The sequence below is a fragment of the Armigeres subalbatus genome, chromosome 3 (assembly GCF_024139115.2).
Source record: "Armigeres subalbatus isolate Guangzhou_Male chromosome 3, GZ_Asu_2, whole genome shotgun sequence".
Lineage (NCBI taxonomy): Eukaryota > Metazoa > Arthropoda > Insecta > Diptera > Culicidae > Armigeres > Armigeres subalbatus.
The window spans coordinates 204414038-204433929 of NC_085141.1; the positions used below are offsets into that span (position 1 = coordinate 204414038).

At 41.0% G+C, this 19892-nt stretch overlaps 1 protein-coding gene across 1 annotated transcript in view; it reads left to right on the forward strand.

Moving 5' to 3' along the window:
* Positions 1-18376: 18376 nt before the first annotated feature.
* Positions 18377-19892, forward strand: part of LOC134227105 (mucin-2) — a 178462-nt gene continuing 176946 nt past the window's right edge. The window contains exon 1 of the mRNA XM_062708376.1: positions 18377-18961. The gene's annotated coding sequence lies outside the window, so the exon portion shown is untranslated. The remainder of the gene's footprint in view (positions 18962-19892) is intronic.

The following is a 19892-nucleotide window of genomic DNA, read 5'->3' on the forward strand; positions in this document are numbered from 1 at the left end:
ATTATTAAATACTTGATAGTTTTCATAATACTTACGATTCGCGAAGTCTCAGAAAATCTTGATCCTCCTTCCTGTGGAAAAAAACCCATTGGTATACTGTTAAAAAATCTGGAAATTACACGATATGGAAATATAAGAAATACTGGAATAAGAGATATGCGGAGACGCCATCTTGTTTCCAATCGAACCGTCAAAGGCGGTTCCAATTCAACATGTTAATATTTTTCATCGATAAGAGGCCAGCAAAAAGTTCATGCGAGTATTATTTTCACGATTGCACACCTTTTCATACGTTGCCATTGTAACCTCGGTCTCGGCTCATAGGGTTGCTAGGAAATATTCGAATAATTATTAATATTTTTGTGTTTAGTAGCTGTTAAGTAGCTTTGTGTTTAGGGGCCCTTTTTAGCCGTGCGGTAAGACGTGCGGTTACAAAGCAAGACCATGCTGAGGGTGGCTTGGTTCGATTCCCGGTGCCGGTCTAGACAATTTTCGGTTTGGAAATTGTCTCGACTTCCCTGGGCATAGAAATATCATCGTGTTAGCCTCATTGATATACGAATGCAGAAATGGTAGAATGCAGAATGCAGAAATGGTACCTTGGCTTAGATCAAAATGTTCGGAACGATTGGTGCAGTTGACCTCCACAAACGTCAAATCAGAGACTAACCCGCAGGTAAGCTGGGGGCCATTACCGCTGACGGAAAACTGGATATTATGGAACGTACACACGGTCAAGCAGTTTGGCCAACAGTGACTCCACATCTCGTTTATTCAAACATCCATCAAGTTTTATCACACCTCGGGAATTTGGTCCGCGGACTTTTTCCCCATGCATTTTTGCATATGCGATGTTTTCGAGATTATTCAGTTTTTTTTAAGGATATAGTTGGAAGAGTACCACGATGGCCGCCAATATGGCACCGGACCTTCCACGGACCAACCCCACACCTCCCGCACTCCTCTCCCACCAACATTTGAATGAATCGAACAGCATCGAACAAAAGTTTAATATTCAAATTACTAACCTGCTCACAGCATATTTATTCACTTCCCGTGATAATGAACATGTTTATCCAAAGAGTCCCATACATTTCGGCTCGAATAATATCATAAATCAGCAATTTCGTGCCAATTTATTAGCCGTTCGCGATTTGGTGGGCTTATCACTGCACTTCACTTCTTCTCAAAGGGCACTGAAAAAATCAAGTTTTCACTCACTTCTCCGTACATGAGGAGCCCGAAATGTTGATGGAATGCAAATTAAACATCACTTTTCGAAATCAGTCACTTGTTTAAACCGAAAACTTAATATAAACTGCTATTTTTGCCCGAAAAAAAAACGATTAAAAACTGATCGCGGAGCGAATGTAAACAACGGCACCGGCAACAGCAAACTAATAATTAGGGTGGCTAAAAAAATAATTTTGCTCCCGCTCAGTCGATTGTGATTTATAATTTGGGTGTCATCCGATGGTTTGGGCTAGTTTGAATAGAGGCTTACCGTGCACAAGTCATTTCAGGCTTGTATGACAGTTTATATGGCGAGATTGAATTTAACATTATTCTGATTGTGGTACTTCGTCATTGGGCCCTGGCGAGGGGGGAGACCATATGACTGGATGAAATATTCAAGAGCTTCAACTCCATAGACAATCCATATTGAATGGTCGTTCCAACAGTTGCGAGTCGATTTTAATCGAGGTTGCGAATCTTTAGCATGATAATTAGGCTTCTCAGAAGGCATCAGTGAAACGTGCAATTCAACAAAATACCCAGAATTTGTCTGTGATATCTATCTCACCAGGGGCAGATACTGCTAGTCTAGTCTAGTCTACACTATCGCACCAGGGGCAGATGCTTCATACAAAAAGTGTGACATGGGGGTGAGTGGGGTATAAAATGCTATTTTTGCGTTACGTAATCAATGAATCTTTTCTGCGGTGCGGTTTTCTTTCAGGGAAGTCTCTAGAATGTTGCTTTCAGCTATGTGGATTCTCTTTTCGCCAGCGTATGGAGGGGAGGCACTGTAGCCAGTGTAATAAAAGGTTTAGTTTCCATACTAGTTTTCATACAAACTTGAACCGGCATGCGCTCAACCACTTTTTGTTCAAATCGGTTTTTGGAGGACACTCGGAGCATGGGACGGAATCGAGTGAGCGTGGTGGTGCTGGGTCGTTTTTTGAACCACCCTACTAATATTCTTTGTTTTTTTATAAATACGACACCAATACTACTACAGTATATGACAGTTTTTATTGTACCAATACTTTCAAAGCTTTGTTTTGGTACTCAACCCACCTTCACCTTAAAGGCATTGGAAAACATCAAAGCACGAAAAAGTTGCATCAAGACGTCAAAAACGTTCGAATTGTAATCAATGTTTCATTAATGCAGTGCGTGTTTGACATTTGGAAACAAACAACCAAAGAACACGGCACTTCATGTTGCAAACACGAAACAAAATCATCAAGTTGCATATTTTTTACCATGTAACTTCAATGCGCCTTTCAAAATTTATTTGTTTATTTAATTTAAGTTGCAGATAAGGTGAATGTAACTTCATGTTTAATTTAGCATCGTTCAACGTTTTGACAGCTCATTTTTTTTCCTGTGATGGTGCAATCTAGTAACATGAAACCCGAGTACAAAATTTCAAAATCGTTTTTTATGGTGAGTCAACATGCAGTCCCTTCGAAGTGTTGAATGGTGCACTCAGCGAACTGGACTATCGAAATTCATAACTTGCGCCTTATGAATCTTCGACTGATTATTCCATCAACAGTGCTTCTTATACGCAGTTACCTTTCCAAGTAATCAAGCGTCGATGGGCGTGTGGTCTACATACCGGCCTCCCGACCCCGTCGTCCATGGTTCGAATCCAGTCTGCCGCACTTCACTTTTTTTCAAATGAAAATCATCATTCATAAGGCAACATATTGAAATTCATACCGATTCCTGGCAAATTTTCATAAGGCGTTTGATTGAAAATCATACGTCCATTTTCCTCAGTGTGCTGTTGTAGAGTGAAAGACTATCAATCACAAGATCCATAAATCGAATCCAGTTTTATATTTTTATTTTATTTTTTTCCGTTGTAGTATTTTGCAACATTATTGCAATTTTACTGCAATCGAAGGATGTTTCTGTAGGCTCCACCTCTTGCGCTTTTTAGATTGCAAGAGAGTTATATTTGATGGCACATACGCAAAGGTTGTTTCTTTCCGAATAGTTGCAATACAGTGAAATGTTCAGTAGTGAAACAATTTGTGCTGCTTGGGTAGTGTCCAATCTACGAAGTACACCGTAACTATGCTATGCTATGCTATGCTATGCTATGCTACAAATGCTCAAACATGTTCGGCGAACTTTGACTCCGCCCCGCTACATTACACGGAGAAACACGTTTACTCAATAATGGGTACTTTTTCTTTGCTATCTCTTTCCATCTGTTGAAAATTTTACCCATTTTTGGTGAATAAGTGGATCTACTCATTTAAATGAGTAAATCCACTTATTCTCCCAAAATGGGTAAATTTTTCAGCAGAGAGAAAGAGATAGCAGAGAAAAAGTTCCCATTAATGAGTAAACGATTTTTCCCGGGTACAATCCTATAGGAGGGAATCTGTTTAGCACATAAAACAATTCCTATTAGAATAGCAAATTAAGTTAGATATCAAGATAAAAATTGCCGCTTGTGATTTCTGGCTGGTGATTCAGTTTCATTCCAAACTTTCGACCTCTATTCTAGTTTGAATCGGAAGCAATATAGACCAACTTCGTTGGCATTATGTTTTTAACATTGTCCATTTAATGGAATAATTATGTTGCTGCCAAGAAAGGCGCCGTAATTGCAGAGTGATAAAAAGACGCATTGGACGCATATGGGCCCTCCTTAGCCGTGCGGTAAGACGCGCGGCTACAAAGCAAGACCATGCTGAGGGTGGCTGGGTTCGATTCCCGGTGCCGGTCTAGGCAATTTTCGGATTGGAAATTGTCTCGACTTTCCTGGGCATAAAAGTATCATCGTGTTAGCCTCGTGATATACGAATGTAAAATAGTAACTTGGCTTAGAAACCTCGCCAACCTACCTTAATGATCACTAAGCTGCGAGGCGACTATGTCCCAGTGTGGGGATGTAATGCCAATAAGAAGAAGAAGAAGAAGAAAAAGACGCATTAATACACCAAAACAATTGAAAAATATTTGGATCTCGTGATTTATTCGTGGTTCAAATTTGCAGAAAATAGAACTGAACGTTTAACCATCAGTTTTATTTTTTTGACAGTTGACTGGTATAAAAAATGAATGTTTCAGATTCATATTCAAACTGACAGTCCCGAACAATTTGAATCACTGCTGATTTCACTCTTAGTTTACTTACTCTTGCTCTACTTACTTATTTTACTGCATAGCATTTAAAATTACTCACATTTTTCGAAAGCAATGGGAATAATTTTTCATCGGGTTACATAGGAAAAGTGCTTCCGATCACGATCAACGAGTATTTTCCTCCGTTCTATCTCTGCAATCATTTGCATCATTGCACCAATCTCGATTTTCGTACACTTTCATAACCCAGTCGGTAAAATAAATATAGCCCGTGATGATTACCGACTGACGACAATAAAACGCTGCTAGATAATTGATGGTTAGCCAAACTAGATGCAGTTACCACATTGCAAAGCATTTTCGACAGATGGTGGCCGTTTGGTGGTGAGAGCCAGAAAATAAGGCAATCCAAAACATGGAATTTGATCTGCAAAGAGCTATCGAAAGTTCAGAACATGTGCACTGTGGATCGACCTGTGTACAGGCTATTTAGCTACAAAGTGAATGGACAAACTGCCACAACACAGTCCCTAAAGGCTTGTGCAAACATTTTAGCGCGTGGACATAAAGATGCGAGCGGAACTTGGAAATTTAAAATTCGTGATCACCTCGTAGCTTGGCTTGGATGTGCGGTTATTTGGCCATGTCTCATCTCCATCATCATCATCGATCACCCACATATGCGTTTGATTTTTTGTTGCCCATGGCTACCGAAGTTTGTGAAAGCATAGGCTCAAACACAGAAACGAAGTTAATTGAACTATTTGAGTGAATAATGCTGTATTCTAAACTGAGTGCAAACATTTATTTGTAATGTTTTATTAAACTGTTTGTATACGTGTAGGGTTATGACTGGTATTTTCTATCAAGATTAAAGCAACTGATTAAAAACCTAGATTGATTTACATAGTTGGCGGTAGTGCCTTTTAAGTGTACATAGGCAGTGGGACCATTTGGGCAGCACCCCATATTCCCGTCCGCAACGTTAATAACTTGACCCCGTTCCAACCAAATGGCTTGATTGTTTGTACATCACTAGATATCGACAGAAACTAATCATGAACTGAAAACCAAGTAATTCGGTTGTAATGCGCTCGAGTAATGAACGATGCTGACGGGAATAGGGGAATAACAAAAAAGGCACATGAAAGAGAGGTCAACATAGCGGTTCTATCAAAACGCCCGAATGACACTCACTCTAATGCCATTTCCCAAATGACAAAAGCCCAAATGTAGCAGATGCTCGAATTCAATGCGCCCGAAAGGACCAAACACCCGGAATTACCCTTTTTCCGAGTGGGATATTCGCCAGAACTGACAAACATCCGAACAAAATAAATTTTTTAACAGAATTGAAACTAAATTAAGCATATGCACAGCATATATTTCGAAATGGACAAATTGATATGAAATTTGCGAAAAAGAATCCACGTGTCTTGGAGGGACTCGAACCCTCAACCTCCTACTCTCTAGATAGGCGTGATAACCCCTACACAACAAGATCACTTAAAGGTCACGTTTGCGGAAAAGCCATCAGAATCCGAGTACCAACCTCCACCGCGGTTAGCTCTCTTTTTTGCAAATTGAATATCTTTCGGATGCTTGATTTGCCTAATCTCCACATGTGCTTTACTATTGTATATCCACAGTCAAGCGAGTGCACATTGTTTATTAAACGAGAGGCATGGAGTGCGATCCTCTTGAATTCACATATGAGTTTTCATAACATTGTAAATTAACGTCCAAGTCGGGTGGTTTAATCCCCGGAAATAGGCAATTACCTTTGATTGAACTGAATCCAAATTGAATCCTGCCTTCCACAACCAGCAGGCTCGGAAGCCTCCTCTCAAGAGGCTCGGAAGCCTCCTCTCAAGAGGCTCGGAAGCCTATATATCCCCCTTTCAAGAAGTTCAAAATCCTTCTTTTCTAGAGGCTCAAAAGCCTTCTTTTTTAGAGACTCAAAAACCTCCTTTCAAGGGGCTCTGAAGCCTTTTTCCAAGAGAATCGGAAGGCTCCTTCCGAGAGGCTCGGAAGCCTCTTTTCAAGAGGTTCGGAAGCCTACTTTCAAGTGGTTCGGAAGCCTTCTTTCAAGAGGTTCGGCAGCCTCCTTTCAAGAGGCTCAAGCTTCTGCTTCAAGAAGCTCAGAATTCTTCTTTCAATACGCTTGGTAGCATACTATCAAGAGGCTTAGAAGCGTTCTTTCAAGATGTAACGGAAGCTTCCTTTTAAGTGGCTCGAAAGCCGCCTTCAAGAGGCTCGGAAGCCTCTCTACAAGAGGCTCAGAAGCTTCTAATAAAGAGGCGCGGAAGCCTACTCTGAATGGACTCAAAGGTTTAAAGGAGCTTCCCTTCAAAGGGCTCGGAATTATGTTTCCAGGAGGATTGGAAGCCTGCTTTCGAGAGGGGGTACCTCAAATCATGCAAAAGTTTGAAAGGGTACCTCTCACGAAAAAGGTTGAGAACCGCTGGCCTAGACGATTTATCTTTAAGATAATTAATTGAATTTAATGTAAGAACAATTTATTTAGATTTACAAAGATCAAAAACGATCTGATTACCATCACAGATATGAATTACATAACTTTCCATTACTATACTTGTGATACCTCTGGCACAGATTTCAAAAGTTCCACCAAGAATCGCGTTTCAAGCATCAATAAAATTTAATAATCTAAGTCGTCAACAAAACTAAAGCTTGTGTTACCGCTCCTTCAATATCAAAAGTTTCGTATCAACCACGGGAACAAAACTCTACCAGATAGGCCATTACTAATCCGAAAAATCATACAAACAGTTTTTTTTTTGTCATTATTCGAGAGGTTTTCAGCCCTTGGCTGGCTCACCTCTACGCAACAGTTGAAAATGCGCAAGTCTGTACATAAATTTAAAAAAAATCATCCATATCTGTTTTGTGCACGCGATACTCAAACTTTTGTAAAATACATAAAAAAGGTCAAATTACAATTACGTCAATAAGGTACACTGGGGGAAGTGGAAAAGGAAAAATCGATAGTTCATGTTTAAATTATTGTAAAACCAGTTTGTATGATCTAAATGCAATTAATCATTATGGGGCATCAAAAACAGTCAATTTTGTACCAGCTGTGTGGTAATTCATACCATTTTGGTCGCTTGAAATTTATGGAATTAGATTTGAAAATTATGAGTTGTTTTTCCACTTACCCCAATGGGGTAAATGGAAAACCCAAGTTATCTTGACCTTCAATTGTGATAAGTGACATATAATTAAAATCGAGATGGTAATTGCTCTGACTAACTTTTCTTGAATAATTTTGTTAGATTAACAGAATAAGTCCCAAGGAATTCTTGCAATAGCAAAGGGAGGGCTGAGGAAACGGCGGAATACGTGTTGTTCGTGTGCCCACGTTTTCGCACAATGCGTGACCACATGCTTGCCACATGTGGTCTGGACACTACCCCGGACAACCTAGGCCGAAGGATGTGTAAAGTTGAAGTTGGCTGGAACGCCGTTTTATCGGCTATCGTCCAAATCGTCTCGGAGCTACACAGAAGGTGGCGCGTGGACTCGAGGAATGGCTAGTTCAGGCGCAAACAAGAGGTGGTCCAAGGGTTCGGAGTCGGCTTCACTGGTCATACCGGTTCCGTGTGGTCGAACTCGATCCTTTTATCGAATAAGTGGCCGCGAAGAACAACGGTCAACCGGGCGGGTTCCGAGCCCGAGGACGGAAAGGTGTCCTCGTCAAGGCTGGGGCAAGCGTAGGCACCGCGTCGACAAGTCCCTCTGTGTGTTGGCCAATAGGCCCTATCGCAGAGAGGTCAGTTTGGGGTGCACGCGGCATCATCATTCTTTATACCAGGCGTGCAGAGCGAAGCAGGCGCGAAGTCGACCCTTCCCACCTTCCGAGGACATAGGGCGTGGTAAGGCCACCTGGAAAACCGGCAATGCGCTGGCACGATACCATGGTGTTCTTCTAAAAAGCGATTCACGATGTTCGATGCTGCAAGGACACACAGCTAACCTAGAGGGTGCGTTGTGCATTGGCCCCCTTTGAAACATTACTTTCTGGTTGTACCGAAGGGACGATGGGCTTGGCGACAATGGAAACGGTTTAGCGGTTCGGGGATGTAGTCCTGCTTCCCTCGTTTGCTGATGGAGGTGGTCTATAACCCCGCATTTCCTGGACAATCCAGGACAATCCAGCGATCATTTGACAAAAGAAGTCAAGAAAGATAGAAGGGAAAAAGCGCGAGAATCGACAAGCTGTTTGGTGTAAACACATATGCACGCTTTGAGTAATCTACACAGCGATGTTAATTAAAATAAACCCTAATTAAAAATCTTTTCACAATGCTATAATTGACGAACCTTGCCTTCTTGTGCCCGTCGGATCGTTGTCGAGAACCATTTTCACCGAGTTACTGTCCTTTACTCGCAAGGCTATTGCGTCTTCAAAAGCCTTGGGGGCGAAAGCGTAGGATTGTTCGATTCTCGGTCCGGTCTAGGATGTTTTCGGGTTGGAAACGTTCTCGACACTCTTGGCATAGTGTATCCATTGTACTTGCCACACAAGATATATACTCATGCAATGGTGGGCAGAGAAAGCTTTCAATTTATAGCTGAGGAAATGTTAATAGAATGCTAAGTTGAAAACCAGACCAAGTTACAGTTGGAATGTAGAGCCATTGAAGAAGAAGACTGTCCGACATTCTGGCTACGTGCCCGTTCATGCGGAGTTAAAAGCACGAACGATTTCCAGCCACTATGCGTCTCCGAATTTCTCTACTGGTATCATTTTCGGCAGTCATCAGTAAGCCTAAGTTCACAAACTCCTCTACTACCTCGATTTCGTCAACACCGATCTAAACTCGCGGTGGGTGGTTCACATTGTCTTCTCTTGAACCTCTTCCTATCATGTACTTCGTCTTCGACGTGTTGATGACTAGTCCGATCCGCTTAGCTTCCCTCTTCAGTCTGATGTAGGCTTCCTCCATCTTCTCACAGTTACGTGCCATAATATCTATGTCGTCGGCGAAGCAAAATAGCTGGACGGACTTATTAAAAATTATATCACTCGTGTTAATCCCTGCTCTTCGTATTACCCCTTCCAAAGTGAAGTTGAATAGCAGACACGTAACTTGCCGTAACCCTCTGCTCATTTCACAGGAACTCGAGAATGCCCTTGAAACTCGAATTAAGCACATCACCCGATCCATTGTCGCCTAGATCAACCGTGTCAGTTTATCCGGAAATCCGTGTTCGTGCATTAGCTGCCATAGCTGGTCCCGATCGATTGAATCATATGCGGCTTTGAAGTCTATGGATAGATGATGTGTGGGCACGGGATTTCTGCATTACTTGGCGAATGGAGAACACCTGGTCCGTGGTGGAGCGTTCGCTCATAAAACCCGCCTGGTACTGCTCCACGAATTCTCTTGCAAATGGTTAGTCGGCGGCATAAAGTTTGGGAGAGTACCTTGTAGGCGGCGTTCAGCATTGTGATTGCGCGGTAGTTGTTGAAATCCAGCTTATCGCCCTTTTTGTAGATGGGACACACGACACCTCCCATCCACTCCTGCGACAAAACTTCCTCCTCCCCAATCTTGGTAATGACCTAGTGCAACGCTGTAGCCAGTGCCTCACCACCGTGTTGAAATAGCTCTCCTGGTAGTAGGTCAACTTCAGGGGCTTTGTTGTTCTTCAACCGGTCAATCTCCTCCTGGATTTCCTGGAGATCCGGAGCCGGTAAAATTATGTCCTGCGCGCGTTCTTCCCAGGTTCATGTCTCGGCAGAAATAAAAAAATATTTTGTCACAATTCGAAAACTACACATCTAAATTTACATTAAATCGCAAAATTAAACACTACTTAACCAAACTATTTTTATTTTTGTACACTATAATACCGTATTTATAGTATTAAGAAAATAAAGAAAAACATGTATATTGTATATGTACTAGTCTACGTCGGTTGACGAAATAAATAAAAAAAAAGCAATGACCATACCGCCATCTTCGTTTGCCACATCGCCTTTCAGGTGTTCTTCGTAGTACTGCCGCCACCTTTGGGTCACCTCACGTTCGTTCGTAAAAAGGTTTTCGTTTAGATCGCCTCTTCACAGTCTCGATCTTCCTGCTGGCGCTTTTTCCTCCGGAAAATCAAATTTTGTCTGTTCCTCGCCCGTTTATATCGTTCCTCGTTCGCCTTCGTGCAGTGTTGCAGCAATCTCGTCCATGCTGCATTCTTCTCTTCCACTAACTTGTCACATTCGCCGTCATACCAGTCGTTTATCTGATCCGGGGTACCGTGTCAAGTGCAGCGGTTGCGGTGTTACCAATGGCGGATCGAATATCTCTCCAGCCATCTTCAAGAGACGCTGTGCCTAGCTGCTTTTTTGTTGGGAGTGCCACTTCCAGCTGCTGCACGTATCCTTGGGCTAGTTTACCGTCTTGTGCCGTTCAATGTTAAGCCGCGGCGTTTGATTTCGACGCGTGTTGTACACCGTCGAGAGTTTTGAGCGCAGGCATACTGCAACGAGGTGATGGTTGGATTCAATATTCGCACTGCGGTAAGGACGTTTGTTATGTTGGAGAAAAATTTACCGTCGATTAGAACGTGGTCGATTTGGTTTTACGTTTCTTGATTAGGTGATCTACATGTGGCCTTGTGGATATTTTTGCGGGGAAAGAAGGTGCTTCGGACTACAATTCCTCGGGAGGCTGCGAAGTCTATGGATCGTTGGCCGTTATCATTTGATACGGTGTGCAGACTATCCAGTCCGATGACCGGTCTATACATTTCCTCTCTTCCTACCTGTGCGTTCATTTCGCCGATGACGATTTTGACGTCCCGCAGTGGGCATCCGTCGTATGTCTGCTCCAGATGTGCGTAGGACGCTTATTTTTCGTATTTGGGTCTCCCTTCGTGTGGGCAGAGCACGTTGATAATGCTATAGTTGAAGAAACGGCCTTTTATCCTCAGCTTGCACATCCTTGCGTTGATTGGCTGCCACCCAATCGCACGTTGGCGTATTTTACCCAACACTATGAAGCCGGCTCGTTGGTAGTGCCACAGCTTTGATAGAAGATATAGCCGCTCGATGCCCACTTTTCCACACTTTCTGTCCTGTCCAGCAAATCTCTTGCAACGCCACGACGTCGAAGTTGCGAGGACGCAATTCATCGTAGATTATCCTGTCGCAACCTGCGAAGCCTGGTGACTTGCAGTTCCATGTTCCAAGCTTCCAATCGTGATCCTTTATTCGTCGCCTAGGTCTTTGCCGATTATATCGAGTCGCATCTCTTATATTGCTCGTCATTATTGGTTTTTACATGCGGCTTATTGGGCTTGTGTAAACCTCCTGTCTCGTCGGAGGGCCGTCGTGTCAGGTTTGTTTTGTGTCCCACCTGACAACAGGACTAGGGTTTGTGCTCTTTGAGCTCTTTGTTCTATCGGCCTTTTGACACATGTGCGTTACCTTGTTCCAAAGCATGCATATTCCAGATTACTCTATAATAATTCCTTCCATATTAATCACTTTGCTAAAATAAAGGAATTATTATATCACTCTTGTTTTTTCGTGATTTAAGAGAAGGATTCATATACTTGTGTGCTTTAGTCCGAGCAAATGTAAAATTTAAAAAAAATCTGATTATGCTAAGCCACTATATGCATCGTTAAACTTCAGTTTCATCTTAAAAAAATCTTTTCGCCTGTATTGCCAATTCGGGCATATGGTCCATCTATTCGGACGTATAGTCCATCCGGGCAAATGTTTTTTTTTTCGGGCGGATGGGATTTGTGCATCTGTTACATTTGGGCGAATGGAAGTCGTTTGAAATTTACATTTATTTTCGGACTAAGGCTGGAGTGGCCTATGCAGCGCATAAAAGTTTTCTTTATTCAGCTCGGTCCATGACTGCACGTCGCCAACTACACAGTCTGCGAAGGATTCGCAAATCGTCCTCCACCTGATCGATCCACCTTGCTCGCTGTGCACCTCACCTTCTTGTTCCCGTCGGATCGTTGTCGAGAACCATTTTCACCGGAAAACTGTCCGACATTCTGGCTACGTGCCCGGCTCAATTCCGATTTTCGCGGAGTGAACGATGGATGGTTCTCTTAACAGCTGATCCAACTCGTGGTTCATTCGCCTCCTGCACGTACCGTCCGCCACCATAGATGGTACGCAACACTTTCCTTTCGAAAACTCCAAGTGCGCGTTGGCCCTCCACGAGCATCGTCTAGGTCTCGTATCTGTAGAGAACTACCGATCTGTGTCGAAGCGTAATGGTCTGCATTGAATACCCAAATCCGGCATAATCATTTTACACTATGAAGGTCTCCATCTCCAGTTACCTTTGTAAGCAAAGGCGTTGGATTAATAATCTGGCGATGGTGAGCTCATTTCTCGGTCCGGTCTAGGATGTTTTCGGGTGGAAAACAGGGAAAACATTCTCGACTCGACACAAGATTTCATGCAATAACGGGCTTAGAAAAGCTATGATTTGACAACCGTAAAAAGGCTACTGGAGTAAAGTCACTCGACATAAAGTCTGGCGGAGTGAAAACGGTTAGATTTTCTAATCAGACAAAAAAAATCTTGTTAGATTTTGGCAACCTTTGAGAAGGTTCAAGCTCCGGCACGATTATTGGCTTTTGTAAATTGCTTTAACAAAGCAAACACACTTTTTGCCTTTCTCGTACAACTAGTTGTACCGAAAGGCTATCATTTCACTCCGAAAACGAACTTTTTATAGAAGCCTCTGAGACCCATAGTATTATATACCAATCGACTCAGCTCGACGAGCTGAGCACATGTCTGTCTGTCCGTGTGTATGTATGTGTGTATGTGTGTGTATTAGGGTGGCTCAAAAAACACTTTTTCAAATTTTCTGATGGGCCGCCCTTTTATTCGGTTCTATTTGATGCCCTGATGCTCTGGACAAAATTTCAGCCAAATCGGTCAACGTTTGGGCGGTGCTAAACTCGTTAGAAGTTGATATGGAAAAATGTATGCAGAAACATCCAAAAACAGTGATTTGCAGTTGGACGGCACAATTTACGATCAAGAACCATGATACTCATTCAGTTCTTGTAGAATTAAATACAGAATGTTATGCTGAAAACCGCGAGAAGATTAGAGTTTATTAGGCAAAGATATTAGCATTTTACTGGAGTGTTGTAGGGGTGAATTTATTTCTTTTCAAAGGTAAAAGAAACGAAATTTGCTCAAACCCCACTTCAGAGAAATGCTAATAACTTAGCCGGGCAAACTTTAATCTTCTCGCGGTTTGTTGCATAACATTCTGTATTAAATTCTTCAAGATCTGAATGAGTATCATAGTTCTTCATCGTAAGTTGTGCCGTTCAACTGCAATTCACTGTTTTGGGATGTTTCGGCATACATTTTTGCATATAAACTTCCAACGAGTTTAGCACCGCCCAAACGTTGACCGATTTGGCTGAAATTTTGTCCAGAGCATCAGGGCATCAAACAGAACTGAATAAGAGGGCGGCCCATCAAAAAAATTGTAAAAAGTTTTTCCCATACTAATTTGAGCCACCCTAGTGTGTATGTGTGTGCACAAAAGCTATAAAAAACATTAGACAACTTTTCGTACAGTAATCCTTAATCGATTTTCTCGCAACAAGTTTCATTCGACAGGGGACAAAGCCTTGTTGATCACTATTGAATTTTATAACTATCGGTCACTGCGTTTAAAAGTTATGAAGAAAATGGTACATCGGACAATATAAACCCCATATAAGGTTGGTGTCTTATCTAAATGCGAGAAAGGCACCACCAACGCTAGGTGGATTAATCTGGGTTTTTCACATTATATTCCCGAAAAATCAAATAAAATGTTGTTCAACTAGTAAAACCCAGACCAAATTCCTTTACCCTTTTCTTTGTACTCTAGCTTTTTATATTTTTGGAATAATTTTCCAATATATTTATCAACATTATTACTATCTCAATACTCTCCATTGGTTCAAGCCCATTTGAAGCGTCATTTTCGATTGGATCCCACAAATGACAGTTAGATTGGTGACCTGTCAGTGTCTTCGCCAGACTTTATATCTAGTGACTTTATACTGGAGCACTAGGGTGAAAAGTAGCCCAAATACTAATTGGAATGTAAAAGTAATGGAAGAAGAAGAATAGTATCACACGATAAAAACACTGATTTAATTTGATGTTATGTCAAACCCTTCGTTGTACATTGTATCTATATTTTCAGCAAAAATCCTTCAAGTGCAATCAAATAGTTTTCATCGCACGAACTTTGCCGTTGGGATGACATTTTCCAAGTTTTCGAAAGAGGAAAACGAGCTACGCGTCATTGACTGGTCGAACGACCTCGCGGCCCCCTCCTTCGTCAGCGGATTGATCGCATTAGCGCTATTTGCCGACTGGTAGGAGATTCGACATCTCATAATAAAGTAGGAAATTTTCAAAAATTATTACATACTTAATTGAAAATTGTTATTTTATAAATTGTTTTTATGTATCCGTTACAATCTTCGTTTTGAACTTAAATTAGTCTTTAGTGTGAAACTTTTATTGCTTTTATTTATTTGTTTTTTCTGTATTCTAGATCACTCGAAAATTTATTTAACACCATTTCCAGTCAAATATGGATGTCTATCTTATTGTGATTTTTTTCATGAAACATGTCTTCCTTTGCGATACATATTTACAACAATTACTAATTCGCAAGAGTAACAATAAAGTATGGTGATTCTTTTCTATGTGGTATTCATCGCGTTTTTTTGCTACCTCCACCTTCATTTCCTTCGGTTGTAACCATCAGCCAAGAGCCGTGAGCAGCAACAGCAGCAGCAGTGCAAGCACCGCCACGTCTTTCGTCTGCTTCCCATGAGATTTACATCTTTGCTGGGCTGGCATGACCCATCGCTGCCTGCCTGCTGAAGCTTCGGGCGTGTGGTGATGGTTACTATTAGTTGCAGCATCATCGACCGACGAAGACTCCGCGAGATGCTGCTGCAGTAATAGTGCCGAGCGCGCGATTGGTGCTGGGTCTACTCGTGTTTTTCTTTCTCATTCGTATCATGGACAGTGGGATTTTATTTGAGCAACGGGTTGAAACACTGATGTTGATATGTATTTTCAGCCAGGCTTGCACATGTATTGAAATAGATTTGTAAAAATGAGTATTGCAACAAAACACATGCATTTTTTAAACCATTTCTAATTTGTAAATTGATTTCACCATTCACTACTCTTCTGCTTGATTTGTTTTATATGACCACCGCATGATACAACTTAGTGGACATAGAAAGAAGTTGGGCCTTTTTCAGCCTAGTGGTAATAATGGCGGCTATGAAGCAAGACTATACTGAAGAAGGCTGAGTTTGATCCCCAATCCCGTTTTCGGGTGGGAACACAACATTTCTCGACTTTCCTGACCATATCATCATGATAGCCGTTATGTACGAGTCCGAAATAGGATACTTTTCAACCGTCTAAGACGAGAAGACATTTAATTCCACCAATTATTTCGATATCTTTGCAGATACGTATTTCGACCACAACTGTGTGGTCGTCTTCAGTGTCTTTGGTGTCGGCAAGTCGAGTCAAGTACGAAAATAGTTCGGTCAGTAAAGTCGAGAAATGTTGTGTTCCCACCCGAAAACGGGATTGGGGATCAAACTCAGCCTTCTTCAGTATACTGCCGCTAACCGCAAGTCGAGCACATCTGTATATGGAGCCCCATATACAGATGTGCTCGACTTGCGATTAGCGGCAGTATAGTCTTGCTTCATAGCCGAAACGGAATACGTATCTGCAAAGATATCGAAATAATTGGTGGAGCTAAATAGAGAGTACTTAACTCGTCTCAGACGGTTAAATACATTCCACTAAAAAGAGCTTAAAATATTTTTTAGGATACTTTTGTTAGAAACCTTGCAGTCTTCGATTCCAAACTTGGACATAAATAACAGAAACATAAGGATCATTGCCTGTTTGTAGTCGTTAAAAAATATCTCTAAAAATTATCGAAAGAAAGTTTAGTATCTCGTTCATATCAACCATAAAAACAATAAACAAATAACCCAAACCACACTTTATTCATGTATTTTATGTTGCTGATTCAAATGGATTCTGCAATATATACGGTTTGGTCAGATAAACCTTCTTCTTCTTCTTATTGGCATAACATCCCCCACTGGGACATTGTCGCCTCGCTGCGTCTCGCTGTTCATTAAGCACTTCCACAGTTATTAACTGCGAGGTTTCTAAGCCAAGTTATGCATTCGTATATCATGAGGCTAGCATGATGATACTTTTATGCCCAGGGAAGTCGAGACAATTTTCAAACCGAAAATTGTCTAGACCGGCATCGGGAATCGAACTCAGCCACCCTCAGCATGGTCTAACTTTAAAGCAGCGCATCTTACCGCTAGGCTACGGAGGGCCCCTAGGTCAGATAAACCACCTGACTATAATAGAACTGCACACTTAATATGTTTTACCGGGATCTCAGCAAAATGGTCAACTTTTACCGAGATTCGCATAGCCGTGCCCCAGCAAACATTTTTTTGTCGAGATATCTGTCAAAATTGCTGAAAACCAGCTAATAATTTGCTAAAAATCAGCTAACAAACATCATTTTTGCCGGAATAGGGTAAATGATATATTTTGGACATGTACATATTTTGGACAAGCCTGAGCTTCTTCGATCAATTTTAGATAATGTGAAGGAATTTTTTTTATCGAAAGTATGATCATTGCATACTTTTACCTCAACTCTAGCGGCTCCTGATGAGAATTCACAAATCAACTATTATTTATCGTTAAAATTATCTAAAATGTAAAGCTTTCTACCAAAGTGCCTGCTGGACGCCAGTATGCAGGAGAACATGCATTATAGGACTCTTCGTAACATGCACCTGAAACACGTTTAAATTGGTTCAAACGGCAATCTTGAGGTCCTGCGGCCAAAGTTTGATTGTAATTGAGATACTAACATATTCCAATCGCTTAACATGAACTTGAGACGGATGAAAAAGGAGTGACCAAAATGAAGTTATATTTTTATGCATCAGACATTTATTGGTCACCCCATGTACAGTACATGGATGAACCATTAATTGCCAACTTTCAGGCTGTTTTCAATGATATCGATAAGATTGCGAAACAATGTTAATTTCTGGTTTAATCTATGTCAGTTAAGCAAATAAATGCATTTAAATGAATGTGGGTACGTGTAGGTAAGTCGTACCATTGAGATCTGTAGGTGGCCATTGTTAAATAAGGAGAAAATTACTCTGTCCAAAATATATTCATTTCCATGTCGAAATTATATATTTGATGTCCAAAAAGAAAATATTTCAGTTCGCAGTATATCACAGTTTACACCTAGTAAACGTAATTTACTCAAAAATTGGGTAATGGAGACACAAGACTAATCATAGGTTATGTATTTGGATGAACCTAGTGGTTTTCAATTGGTTTATACTATTCAATCTCGATATATTTTCTAATGAATGTCCTGCGCTTGTCCAAGATACATCATTTACCCTATCAGTTTTTTATTTAGCTGGCGCACGGCTGTGCGGATTTTTGCCGAGGTACAGAAATAAAAACGTCTATTTTTCCTGCATGGTATGTAGTTCGACGACTAAACGATTTTAACCGATTATCGTTTGTCCCACTGTACACGCGAATTTTCTTCGGCAGCGCGAAAAGCTTCTCGAGCCATTATCTTTGGAACGCTCAGTTGCATCTCGGATGTTCTCTCTCTTGCCGTGGTCTCGCCGCGTGCGCGTTCGTTTGCGACACATCCCCCAAACAACAATACCTAGAAGTTGCCATAGAGACCAGCCAGCGTGCGCGTCCGCGTGGAAGGTGAATGAATGGAGTAGTAAGCCTAAATGAATGAATAGACCCTTGCTAAGGTTCCACTAAGCTGAGAGCGAGAGACTGATCGTGGTGAGATGCATGTGAAGCATAATTTGTTTGGCTAAAAATTTATAGTTTACGGTGCACGGGCTCGTTGTTTTGAAACAACTATCGAATGTAATTTTTCAAATGAAACATTCTGATGCTGGTTGCGACAGTGTAAAGACGTTCGTCTCTTCATTTCTGCTACATCTTTACGCGAGGGCATTTGAGACTATCTATTTGCCGCTTGGCCGTACACGTGATTTGTTGTTCAGTTGAAGATCTTAATGCTTCAGTGGAGAAAAGGATATTTTCGGGGCATTTGAAAATAGTTCGTTATTTTTTCTGCTGCAAGTGATTTTTATAAGAAGAAAAGGATACCTTCAATCCGAAAGCTGAAAAGCGATCGAAGTGAAATTAAAAGTGAGAATTTGACAACCGAATGAAAATTATTAAATTCTGAAAGTGTATGTGACCGACTCATCTACCGCAATATTGCAAAGAAGTTGCTAACTAGTGAAACCGCACAGGAAATTAAAAGTGACTGTTCATCGGAGATTATTCTAACTGTTAAGGATCTGAGTATTGAAAACAAACAACAAAAGAGGATAATAAGTTGATCAATAGAGTTGAAGGTACCCACTAAGAAGCAACGAAATACAGCAATCACCAGAGATTCAAGAACTGAAGAACGAGCATATGCAATAGCAGATATTTTCGTGGCTGTAACTTGATTGGGTAAGTAAAGTATACATATGAACATTGTTCTAAATCCGTAGTAGTGAAAAAATAAGATAAACGAAAAACCGGAAACCATGATCCATATAGCAGAGAATCTCATAATTTAAGCTAAAGATGCAGCCGATCAATAATCCAAGTTTAACTTATACGCCAATAGCTGGACTTGCAGGAAATTATTAGTTTATACCTTTCTCGTTGTAAAGTTTTACCAAAGGACTATAGGATTACTCCAAAAATGAGCTTTTGATAGGGGGCCTGGAGACCCATAGTGTTATACGCCCATCGACTCAGATTGGCAAACAAATTCTAATTCAAATTCAACATAGTGTTATACTGTCCATGATCGCATATTTATAAAACTCGCATTTTTGTTCATTTTGTAAAAAGTCTGTGAATCGTTCAGAAAGCTTAATTTACTGCATCTAATCCCACAACAGTAAAATAGGCTTTACTATCTTGGTTATCTGTGGTAAGCTGGAAATAATTAAGTTTGTGGGGAGGATTGACAAACGATTTATGAAATCAACCAAAATGCAAATGTTACAAATATGCACCTTGGGCAGTATACACCTATCAACATAGTGTTATACACCTATCGACTCAGCTCGGAAAGCAAATTAGTAACTAATCGTTAGTCGTCGTTAGTAACTAATCGATTACTCTCGATTAGTTTCAAATCACAATTAATTGCGTACCGTACGGGTTATAATCAGTTTTTGGATCGAAGTTTAAAATAGGGTAATAGAGGGTCCACTATGGGCCATTTAACCCTTGATTATAGGTGATTCAAACGAATGAAAGAAGTTCCTAGGTTTGATTAAATTCCATAAACAGGGTTGCTACACCAACAGGATTTTGTATTTGTCCTAGAATTGACATGACGATCTTGAATAATCGGTCGATTTTAGTTTAAAGTTATTATCCTATA